The following is a 12435-nucleotide window of genomic DNA, read 5'->3' as shown; positions in this document are numbered from 1 at the left end:
CGGCCGGTGCGCTGCAACGATCCAAAGCCGGGAGCCAGGTGCTTCCTCCTGTTCTCCCATGCGGGTGCAGGGACCCAAGCACTTGGGCCATCCTCCACTGCACTCCCAGGCCACAGCAGAGAGCTGGACTGGAAGAGGAGCAACCGGCACAGAACTGGGACAGTGCCGCAGGCAGAGGATTAGCCAAGTGAGCCACGGCGCCGGCCCTCTTCTCCTTCTGTGGCAACTTTGGGGGTCATTTGTTCCAGATAGTGCAGTGACAAGATAAAGACCTTGTGGTCCACTTCAGAATTTGAGATGAATAAAGAAGGAATCACTGCTATTTTAAGTACTTCATGTATGGGGCTGTCTGTGACTGCAGCAAAGCAAAGACAACACTGTCAAAAATTTAAAATTTTAATTATTTATTTTCATTTATTTGAAAAGTAAAGACACACACACACAATCATGGGTTACTCCCCAAATTTCTCCAACAGTTGAGGCTGGGACGGATGGAAGCCAGAAGCCAGAAACTCAATCCAGGTCTCCAATGTGGGTGGAATGGTCCCAAGTACTTAAACCACCTTCTGCTGCCTCCCATGGTGTACATCAGTGGGAATCTAGAATCAGGAGAATATCCCCACTTGAACTCATACACTCCATATGGTATGCAGGCAAGCCAAGTGGAGTCTTAACCTCTATGTCAAATGCTTACTAACCCTGTGCACTTAACTTTGTTTTGTTTTGTTTTTGACAGGCATAGTGGACAGTGAGAGAGAGAGAGAGAGAGAGACAGACAGACAGACAGAGAGAAAGGTCTTCCTTTGCCATTGGTTCACCCTCCAATGGCCGCCACCGCCGACGCACTGCAGCGGGCGCACCGCGCCTATCCGAAGGCAGGAGCCAGGTGCTTCTCCTGGTCTCCCATGTGGGTGCAGGGCCCAAGCACTTGGGCCATCCTCCACTGCACTCCCTGGCCACAGCAGAGAGCTGGCCTGGAAGAGGGGCAACCGGGACAGAATCCGGTGCCCCGACCGGGACTAGAACCCGGTGTGCCGGTGCCGCAAGGCGGAGGATTAGCCTACTGAGCTGCGGCGCCGGCCATTAACTTTTATACTATACTGAGGCCATTTTGTCTATGTGTAAGGCTGGATCAAGAGGACTTAATCATATTCATAGCAGTTTGAAAACAAAAATGTGACTTTGTTGGGGGAATACTCCATAATTCAAAGTAGCCCTGGCCAAAGCTGAGTTCTGGTATCCAATGCATATGATTAATGCCTAGATTATTTAAGTTAGAGATGAGATAGACGAATGAAAAGAAAAGAAAAAAGAGGGAAGAAACTAAAAGGGACCCTCTTCAAGGAAAAACCAACTGCACATTAGCCCAGTCCAAACACATAGACAAAAGAATTATCGGAGCAAAGCCAGCCAAATAAATAGTTGAAAAGCAAAGTGTAAAACCCAAATTGTTCTCATCCATTTAATTCAGAGACTGAATTCAAAATTTGAATCTGCTTAGGCCATTAAGCCAAAAGGTGATCAACTAAATTACCTATTAGTTTACATACAGTGACATTTTGATGTCACATGAGAAAATATTAGTATTTTCCTTTCCGTTATATGAAGAAAGAAAGTTGAGTGAAATGGCTTAGGATTCACTTAAAATCAGAATCCAAGGTTTTAGATTTTGCATGTAATGACTGGAAGAACTAACATAAGGGTTTACTCTATTTCTGCAGCACACCAAAGTAGGTAAACAATGGAGAGAGAGCTGGTCTCTAGAGGAGGTCAAAATTCAGTAGGTCTTACATTAACATCACACGACATGATTGAAGTGCCAAGCCTATACTGAATGCTTTACATGATTTTATTTAACCCTTAGGCCAAAATTTGAAAGTAGATGATATTAGTAGATTTCCACTGTAGATGGAGAAATTTTGGTATAGGAGATTTCAGAAACTTACCCAAGATCATATATAAAACATAATAATAATAATAGTGCTGGAGTCAAAACCAGTAAATTGCTCCTAACATTGATCCATTGGAATTACTCTAATCAAGGAAATAGAGGGAAAAAAAGGAAGCAGGAACCAAAGCAAGTAAGGGAAGAAGAACAGGAAGAAGTGGTGAAAACAAGGGAAGAGGAGAAGAGAAAGATAGAAAAAACAATGTGAAAGAAGGGAACCTAATATAGAAAGGAATAAAAGGCAATAAAGACATCCTGTGAAGAAGGACAAAATGCCTTGCACTCATCAACACTCATGCCATACGTTGGCTACACCCATCCTGGAGCACCATACTGCAGTTGGGTTATCTACACATCCTGCCTAATCTGGGGCAGGTGGGAGGTGTCCCCAGGACTAATGGAAAGTGAGTTTTGGAAGCATGGGGTACACACTAAGGACTGGTTCCTCTATCTCTTTTCTGTTTTCTTTGCTTTTCCTAAATTGCCGGATCCTGAACCATTCACAGAGATTTTGTTTTAAAACAATACCTGCAGGAAGAAGAAAGAAGGTAAGGGAACACTTCAGTTCTCCTTCAGTTTTGGTTTAGTGCTGCCTAGGGTACATTACACAGGAGTCAGTCAGTCAGCCCTTGTAGGAATCACACACAGTCCAGACACCAGCTGAAATCAAGCATTCGGCACAAGATCCTGGTCACGTTGCTGCTGCCTCCCCTCTGGGAGGAAAGACAGTGGTGGCCATACACAGCCTGGTTAAAGGGGATTGCCTCCCTTCCCCCAACAGGAGTCCAGTTAAGGCAACAACATGTGCAAGTTAGTAGTGAGTTAGACCGTGGGAACTGGTGAGTGATGACCTTGGGCGAGTGACCCTGCAGGGATGACTTTGGGACACTGCTTTTGAAGCAAATAAACCAAGAATTCTGTTGACATTTATTTGCATATTTCTTGTAAAATTCCCCTATTATTTCTCCAATCCTTTTAGCCTTTCCATAGCTGTTTTCTCCCAGGACAGTGTATCCCTGAGATATTTCCTCAATAACAACAAATTATGGGAAACAAATTCTGACTAAGTCACATTCAAGACGAGTCCTGATCATTTTTTGTCTTCCTCTCATGCCTAGAAGATTTGTCTTTCACCTTTCTCTTCTGTTTTCTCCTCTATAAGACTTCAGATTTTTGCTACTCCTGCCATCTAGTTAACATTTCATGCCCTTAGGTTGTTGGAAAAGTCCGTTGTTAGGACTGCTCACAAAGTCCAGATCAAATGTTGTTCCTCCTCCTCTCTTTCCTACTTTGGTGACTGAACTTACAAGGAGTCCCTACAGCTGGAAATCACTGACTCTTCTCCCATGCTCCATAGTCACACAGCTCTTCAAAATTTCCCTTGATGAAATTGCTGAAAGCTATTCTCACTTCTCCACCTGCATGAATGTCTGTTAATCCAGGCCCTTAGAGAACACTGTTTGATTTATTGCCTTAGCCCTTCTATTGGCTTCTCTTCATCCAATCTGACACCTTCTAACTCATTCCAAATAACTGCCAGTCTGTTCTTTGTGCACATTTGACCTAATTCAAGTTCATGTATTTTTAAATAATTATATATAAATAAAATTGATATGCTCCTACATATATGAACTTTCTTGTTTATATCCACAGCACAAAACCTCCAACATGAATTGTTCATGTTCTACTAATCCTAGTCTATTTGTATTAACTGATTTCATGTATGTAACAACCATAGGATGCAGAGGCACTAAAATTTATCATCTTCCTTTTAGAGATGAGAAATTGAGACATAGTAAAGCAAGAACCTTGGCAAGATCCTGTGCATATAAGTAAAGAAGCCAGGACTTGGCTCCAAGACAATGGCTCCCCAGAGCCCAGCTGCATCTCACAGAAGCCCAAAGTCCTGTTCATGTGGAGATCACACAGAAATGTGGGTTAATTCATTCTTCTACCTCCACTAATAATTTTGCATGCTCTTGCTTTGAGCAGCATGAGGGACTGGAGATGGAGGGACAACGGCCTTAAATCCAGGGCTGGTGATCAGCACTGGCTTCCCTCTAGGTGGAGAGGCAGGAGCAATGTGACAAATATTAAAAAAAAATTCTCTGAAAGTTTCTCCTGCTAATCTTGTACCGTAATCACTTCTTGGTATGCTATTTCTCTTCATCTCCTCTATTTCTTCAAAATTTCTGGATAGCTTTCTTCGGATGCTCCCTTCTACCACTGTACTCTGTGTTTCCTTTAAACTCTCCTCTCTTGATATATATATATATATAATATATAATATACTATATATATAATATATATGGTATTCTTGTCATGGGAGTAATACTCAGTATTTGTAAAACCAAACTAAATCTAGATCAGTACTGTACTGTCATCATTCAACAGCCAGCTCACTCAACTGCCTCCTTAATTTCTATGTCCCTATTGAAGTCTGGATTCAGTTCATGAAATTATTACAGATGGCAGGTGGTGGAGTCTGCACCTGCCTCTGATTCTGCTCCCTAATTTACGGCTCTCCAGCACACTAATTGAAAAAATAAGTTGGATATTCTGTGACCTCAGCATTAAAAATGAGGCTGAAAATAGGCTTCCAGTGCTGTTTATTTTTCAAGATGAACTATCATGGGAAATTGGAGTCAGATGAATAACTTTTAAGTATAAATAGAAAACCCAATGAAAAGCAAAAGGAAATGAGGGGATAAGTTACAGATAAATGTTTAAGTCTGCATTTTGAACTGGTAATAATATTTTTTGTTTATTGGGGGTTTCCATTAAATTTGCCCCTGGAATTTACGTGTATTGTCCCATTCAGTTCTTCAAATACTCCCACCATGCAGATTCATAAAGCTCTTGAGTTTTGAATGAAGTTGATCCATTAGCCTAATATCTCCCAACCAATGGAGAATAGACAAAAATAAAGTAAGGTCAGTTGAAATTTAGAGTTCTTGGATCTTAACAACTTTGAGTTTTCCCCTTCTCCAAATTATCCTTCTTTCAGGAATCATACCACAATGGCCTGCCCATGTAAGGGATACCAGCTTGAGAGTGATTTTATGTGAATTTTATTTATCTAGTCCTAGGTAACTACATTCAGACAAGAGAACATGCTTGTTTGAAGGAGAAACTGGGGACTGTTTACATGTCATATTTCCAAGTCTCAACTCCAGAGCTTTGGTGTTTGGTGAGTGGACACCTGAAATAACAAAAACAAAAAGAAAATTTATATTAGGGTGGACATTTTGGTGTGGTGGATTAATGCCCCACTTGGGATGCCTGAATCCCATATGGGAGTGCCTGGTCATGATGTGGGCGCACAGGGAGCTAGTGAATGGGTAGGAGCTGAAAGACTGATATCAGTACCTGTGCTGCAGCCTTGTCCCACTCAAAACCCCACCCACTTCCATGCTGATCCAACGTGGCTGCAGGCTCAGCATGCCCATTCCCCCATTGTGCACTTGAGCCTCACTTCCCATCATACACAAGACACCATGATGGTGGCAATCCTTTGTGTAGACTCCATGATTGTTCTGAGAGTCCAAAAACAAAGATACTCAAACCCTGCTTAAACTCCACCCCATTTTTGTATTTAATTAGGATACCACCCTTGCACCCTACAAAAAGAGGATGCCAACTTTGATAGGAACAACAGCTCTTCCTTCCTCATGAAGACAGGTTGCCCATCATAATATCTGAGTGTATACTATCCCTTTAAATAAATCTTGTTTTTTCTGAACACCCTATGAGTCCTCCTTAAATTCTTTCATACAGGGAAGAAAATCCTGGAACAAGCCCAGCAGTCATTGCCCACAACAGCTTGAATACCAGCTTCTCCATGCTTCCAACCCAGTTTCCTGCTAATACACCTGGGAGGCAGCAGATAATGGCCCAAGTGCTTGAGTTCCTCCTAACCAGGTGGGAGACCCAGATGGAGTTCTGAGATCCTGGGTTTGCCCTGAACAAGCCCTGACTGTTGTGGGGATTTGTGGAGTGAACCAGCAGAGGAAGACTGAGTCCCGTCTCTCCCTCTCTCTCTTCTTCTGTCATTCTGCCTTTCAAATAAATACATACATAAATTGTTTTTTTAAAGATTTATTTATTTATTTGAAAGTCAGAGTTACACAGAGAGGAGGGGCAGAAAGAGAGAGGTCTTCCATCCGATGATTCACTCTCCAATTGGCCGCAACGGCCGGAGCTTTGCCGATCTGAAGCCAGGAGCCAGGAGCCAGGAGCTTCTTCCAGGTCTCCCATGTGGGTTCAAGGACCCAAGGACCTGGGCCATCTTCTACTGCTTTCCCAGGCCATAGCAGAGAGCCAGATTGGAAGAGGAACAGCTGGGACTAGAACCGGCGCCCATATGGGATGCCGGTGCTTCAGGCCAGGGCTTTAACCTGCTGCGCCACAGCGCCGGCCCCCATAAATTGTTTTTAAAAGGTATTTAACACTCTCTGTAATCAGTTTAGAGATCATTAGAAGATCCCACCAAGAACCATTGGCAAAATGAACTCAGTAGCAACTCTGCTATATAACCAGCAACCAGGAATTATGCAAAAGAGAGCTGTTTGCACAGAGTACTTGAGGGATGACAGGAAAGGGATCCTCTGCGGAATAATTTATGTTTCTAATGATTATGAAGCATAACAAAAGTTAAGTCACCAAGCACACTGAGAGTCATAACAACCTGTGAAGTCGTTGTTGTGATCTCCATTTTTCAGATAAGGAAAGAAATTCGCAAAGTTAATAAGTGGTGGAGACTTCAGTCATTTAATTCTATGTCCTCACAACATTACAGTGCTTCTGAAATTATAATTATGTTTAAAAAACAAAATTAAGGAAAATTTAACAGGGTAAATATGTTACAGTAATTTGCAATGATAAAGCTGTGAGGAAGTTCAAAAGGATTTAATCCTTAGGAGTAAACAGGCTCCCAAATTATGCGTATATACACTTTTAATCCATAAGAAATAGATGTTTGTATCAAGTATTAATTGATTAAAATTTTCTTCCATATAGCCCAGTGCAATTTTTAGGAAAATCAATTCATATATGTGTGAAAATATATATCACTGTGTCATAAACTAAATTCTTATGCACGTATAGGTTTGTAGTTGGAAAAATTCCATTTCATTGGACTGTTTGTGTTATCCATCTTTCATATCCCCACTTTCTTCAGCTTTTTCTTTTCTGGAGGAACTGTTTTAGGTTATTATTGATTCTTTATTCTTCATGTTCACTTCTGATTTTGAGAATTCCTTATTTTCACACCATCTCACTGATAATTTTTCAAAGCTTTCTTTTATATTTTATGAAGCATTTGTTGTTATTCCTCTGGATTATTTGCTCAGAATAAATGGGCCACTGTATGAGAATATACCCAATGGCTTTTGGTGGAGGCTGTGGCTTTAAGGATATACAATGCAAAAACCGTTAAAGAAACTGACATAAAGCAGTGTGCCTGCAGTAGACAGTACAAGTACAGTGAGCAGTGTTTCCTTATTAAATATGCATGTAAATTTCCTACAAGGTCAAAAATTGATCTAAAGATGACTGTCAGAGTTTGTGCTAATTAACACCAGCTTATTATGCTCAGCAGAACAATGAATCAATGATGATGAATATATATCAAGAATATATAAATGAGTCTCTGATATGAACACAAATTAATGAATGCTACTTGACATACTGAAAGGGATGGAAAAATACTCCAAAATTTTAAATGCAGAAAGACCCCAGAGGCAGGATAAGAAATCAAATTAATGGTGAACCCATTCTTTCTTGTTATTATGACCAGACTGTTCCCCCTTCTCTAACTGATTTCACCTTCTTTCATCTTTATTTTTCAAATTCCTTCCTGTATTTTCCAATCTGAGAAATTTGGCCCTTTAGAAAATATTAATGCCTCCTACTTATTTTAATGCTATATTTCTAACATGCACAGCTTCAATAAAACTGAAATTTATACTGCTTTAGGTCATTCGTTGATATTTTGCTAAATTCTTACTAATTTTCTCTGCAAAAGTAAGGTCTTATCTATTTTTGTCTATTATTATCTGTTTTCACCTACTCAAAAGGCAAAGTGACAGAGAAACAGAGAGAAGGAGAGAGAGAGAGAGAGAGAGAGAGAGAGAGAGAGAGAGAGAGAGAGACCTTCCATTCACTGCTTCATTCTCCAAATGCTGCAACAATCAGAACCGGGCCAGGCCAAAGCCAGGAGCCCAGAAACTGATACAAATGGGAGGGCACCAAGCACTTGAACTATCATCTTCAACCTCCCAGGATCAGGAAGCTGGATTGGAAATGGATTAGCAACACCTAGAACCATCACTCTGAGAAGGGATGTGGACAACCCAAGCAGTAGCCTAAGCCACATTTCATAATACCTGCCTCTAGATAGGTTTAAAATGCTATGTTAAATGCTTCCCAGGACAATACCAGAACTCATTTGGGATAAACCTCCTCCCCACTCAGGACTCCTTAAACTCTTGGAGAAAACCCAACATAGGATGTTTGTTTGATGAATGAAGAGAAACTGAATGTAAAAAAAACAATGAAACAACAAAAGAATGTGTGAGAGGGAGATAAAAAGGAGAAATGAATGGAAGGGATGGAGGGAGAGAAGGAGGGAATGAAGAAGGAAGGGACAGAAAGCAATGGAAGTTGATTGATTTAATCCCTTAGAGGTTTGCAACAACAGAATTTCAGGGAAGTTAAGTCAAATTTGGGAATAAGAAAACCAATGTAAGAAAGTAAGACATAGGGGTCAGCGCTGTGGTGTAGCGGGTAAAGCTGCTGTCTGCAGTGCTGGCATCCCATATGGCGCCAGTTCGAGTCCCAGCTGCTCCACTTTCGATCCAGCTCTCTGCTATGGCCTGGGAAAGCAGTGGAAGATGGCCCAAGTCCTTGGGCCCCTGCACCCATGTGGGAGACCCAGAGAAAGCTCCTGACTTCAGATCAGCTCAGCTTTGGCCGTTGTGGCCATTTGGGGAAGTGAACCAGTGGATGGAAGACCTCTCTCTCTCCATCTCTCTCTCTCTCTCTCCCTCTCTCTCTCTCTCTCCTCTGCCTCTCCTCTCTCTGTGTAACTCTGACTTTCAAATAAATAAATAAATCTTAAAAAAAAAAAAAGAAAGTGAGACATAATGTCCTTGGTAACCATTTGGTGACAGAGTGACACCAATGAAATGTTCAAATAAATACACTGAGAATCCAATCACTTAAACCTACATTAGACACAGTTCAATTAAGAGGTGTTGTCAGACAGCCTGTTTTACAGGGAAGAGTGGCCGAGTCAGCAAACTTCCTTCTCGTGGCGACAGCTATGTTGATTTACCTTGGTGGACAGCAGTCTTCTTCGCATTTAGTTCTTGGATTAGCATTTTCTAGAAGCTGGATGATCACAAGCAAGTTTTAGGTACGTGGGACATTACATGACTTCTTTCAAGTGAACGGTGGTCCTTTCACCGGTCCTTCTTCCCAGTGAGATCTGATGACCCCAACAGAAACAGTGCCCCTAGCAGCAAAGGCTGCCAAATATCCTCTGTATTTCCATCTCTCATTAGCAGAGGACAATGATGAAGCTAGTATTATTGTCACAAGACTTAGCTGTATCCTGCATCTCCTCAGATAGTTCTTGTTAGTATCTAATACATCTTCCCTCCCCATCCAGCCCCATCCATGCTGAAACAAGAGCCAGGGAAACAAAGGGAGGAGGGGGGTTTACTATCTTGACAAGCTGAAATTGGAAACATTTTCTATATCAATTTCTCTCTCTCTCTCTTTTTTTTTTTTTTTTTTTTTGACAGGCAGAGTGGACAGTGAGAGAGAGAGACAGAGAGAAAGGAAGGTCTTCCTTTGCCGTTGGTTCACCCTCCAATGGCCGCTGCAGCCAAGAGCTGGCCACAGCAGAGAGCTGGCCTGGAAGAGGGGCAACCGGGACAGAATCCGGCGCCCCGACCGGGACTAGAACCTGGTGTGCTGGCGCCGCAAGGCGGAGGATTAGCCTAGTGAGCTGCGGCGCCGGCCTATATCAATTTCTCTTAATACTTACAGTTCATCAGTTTTCATTGGGAATAAGATGGGACCAATGATAGAATGATGCTATGACAATACTGCTTAATCTCCAGGGAGTCCTGCTTATGGAACCCCTCTGCTCTCTCAGTCAGTCAGTCATCCATGATCAAATGGCCATGCTTCCTTGTTACCAGCATTTCTCAACCTCACTTTCAGTTCTTGGAATGGAATCAGACACTTTGAAATTTTTATCTACAAAATTGCAGAGAACCAAGTTGAATATCTATATCCTTCCTCCCTAGATACAAAGAACTCATTATCAATAACCCAAGAAAATAAGAAAAAGTAATAGACAACACAGGTTATATTTTCCAGAAGCAGGCCTTATGAGTACATTTTATTCTTATTTTAAAAATTTATTTGAGAAGCCTAGATAGAGAGAGAGACAGACAGACAGACAAAGCTTCCATCTGCTGCTCACTCCTAAAATGCCTGCAGTGGTTAGGACTGGGCCTACACCCAAACCAGGAGCCAGAAACTCAATCAGGTTCCTCACAAGGATGGCAGCAAACATTCTAGCCATCGTCTGTTGCCTCCTTTCTGCATTAACAGGAAACTGGAATCATGAGCAGAGCTGGAATTCAAACCCAGGCAGTCCAATTTGGGATGGGGTTGTGTCAACTGGTGTCTTAACTGTTCGGCAAAATACCTTCCCCCTTGTCACTATTTATTAAGAAAACTATTCAGAGATGGGCAGGAGAGTTTTAAGGAGTTTTAAAACCAGCCAGCTGGAGTGGCAAAAAAAAGCAAGTCTGGACCATGATGGGGTTCCCTGAGAATTGAATGATCTATTGTCTGTGAAATGCTTAAGAATCTTTGTGCACAAGGCTCTATAAATGAGCCTATAAGGAAATGGATACAGTGGTGGTAATTCCAAGCAAAGGTCCTCTGGAGACTGAATGTAAAATCCTAAGGTTGGGGCAGGCATTTGGTGCAGAGGCTAAGTGCCATTTGGAATGCCTGCATACCGTACCAGAGTACCTGGTTAGTCTCAGCTTGCTACCTGATTCAAGCTTCCTTCTAATGCCCTGGGAAGTGGCAAATAATGGCTCAAGTACTTAGGTTCCTGCCACCCACATGGGAGACCTGGATTGAGCCCCAATCTCCTGGCGTCAGCCTGACCTACCTCTAGATGCTGTGGCTATTTGGGGAATGAACTACTGGTAGAATATATCTCTCTGTTTCACTTTGTGTGTATCTTTCAAACAAAATGAAAATTTAAAAATAAACATGTTTTAAAATTCCAAAGCATTATTTATAGAGAATAAGCTAACAATGGCCAGTGTACCTTTAATTTACGTCATGGGCCATCTTTCACTGTTATCTAGAAGTAGTTTCTGAAACACAGCAACTAAGACACCTCCTGGGGTGAGAAAACTCTGATGCAAGTTGGAACATGAGAAAATATTGAGAATAAAATATGTTGTTATATAGAGGGCTGCTAATAACTAACTGTTGTTCTTCCATTCCATACGTTCCTGGGGATACTATCAGAGACAATACACTGGCCCCTCCTCCCCTCCATGGAATTGGAAACATGAAATAAGCAAGCCTAATCAGACTCTAGTAGTTTGCATTTGGAGCACTAAACTGTCTAGGAGCTCCTAGACATTAGGATTAGCTCCTAGACCTAGGATTATTTGGCTAATCCTTTATATTGTTTATTTGAAATGCAGAGTTACAGAGAGAGAGAGAGAGGGAAAGAGACATAACATGACGCTCTGGGAGAGACAGATGTTTGGAGTATGGAGGCCTGTTACAGAAATTGCCATCCTGTTGCAGTTCTACTGGAGAAAGGATCACCACAGCACCCGAGTCAGTCTGGCAAGCTTTGTGGCTTTGAATTATCATGTAATGCAAGGAAAACCTAGACATAAGGAATCTCAGTCCACTTCCCTGCTTTAGGATAGAAGTAATTTAGTTACAGAATTGTATTAATGTTAATACTTCCCCTCTGAAGACCAGATTTCTCCATCCCCTATCTTGTAACCAGTGGTGCAGAAAAAGATCAGGTGATTTATCTCTAAGTTCTGGGATTCAAAGGAGTCTCAGTGTTTGAGGGCACACCCCAAGGGAGTGTCTGTGGTGGGCAGTTTGTTCCCTATCTGGAATGAGAGTAAAGAAACAGATCCCTCAGTACTTATCACTTCCGAGTTTGAGACATCTCTCAGGTATCTCTGGCTGCCTGTGGTGTCCACATGTGCACTGAAGCCCACAGGGAAAGGAGGGAGGTGAGTTTGGAATTAGCACATATTACCCACTCTTGTTCAGCCTTCCATGTCTGTAACTTAGGATATGTCAGAATAGCCCATCTGCTTCCATTACTGATGCTGTGCTAGAACTAGGCCACTGCCTGGCCAAATATATGCAATCTCTTGGCTTCCATACATAAAAAATGGCTATTCTACGCC

The sequence above is a fragment of the Oryctolagus cuniculus genome, chromosome 7, assembly GCF_051225735.1.
Source record: "Oryctolagus cuniculus isolate XC-2025 breed Fujian yellow rabbit chromosome 7, ASM5122573v1, whole genome shotgun sequence".
NCBI classification, from domain to species: Eukaryota; Metazoa; Chordata; class Mammalia; order Lagomorpha; family Leporidae; genus Oryctolagus; species Oryctolagus cuniculus.
This window is presented reverse-complemented; position numbering follows the sequence as displayed.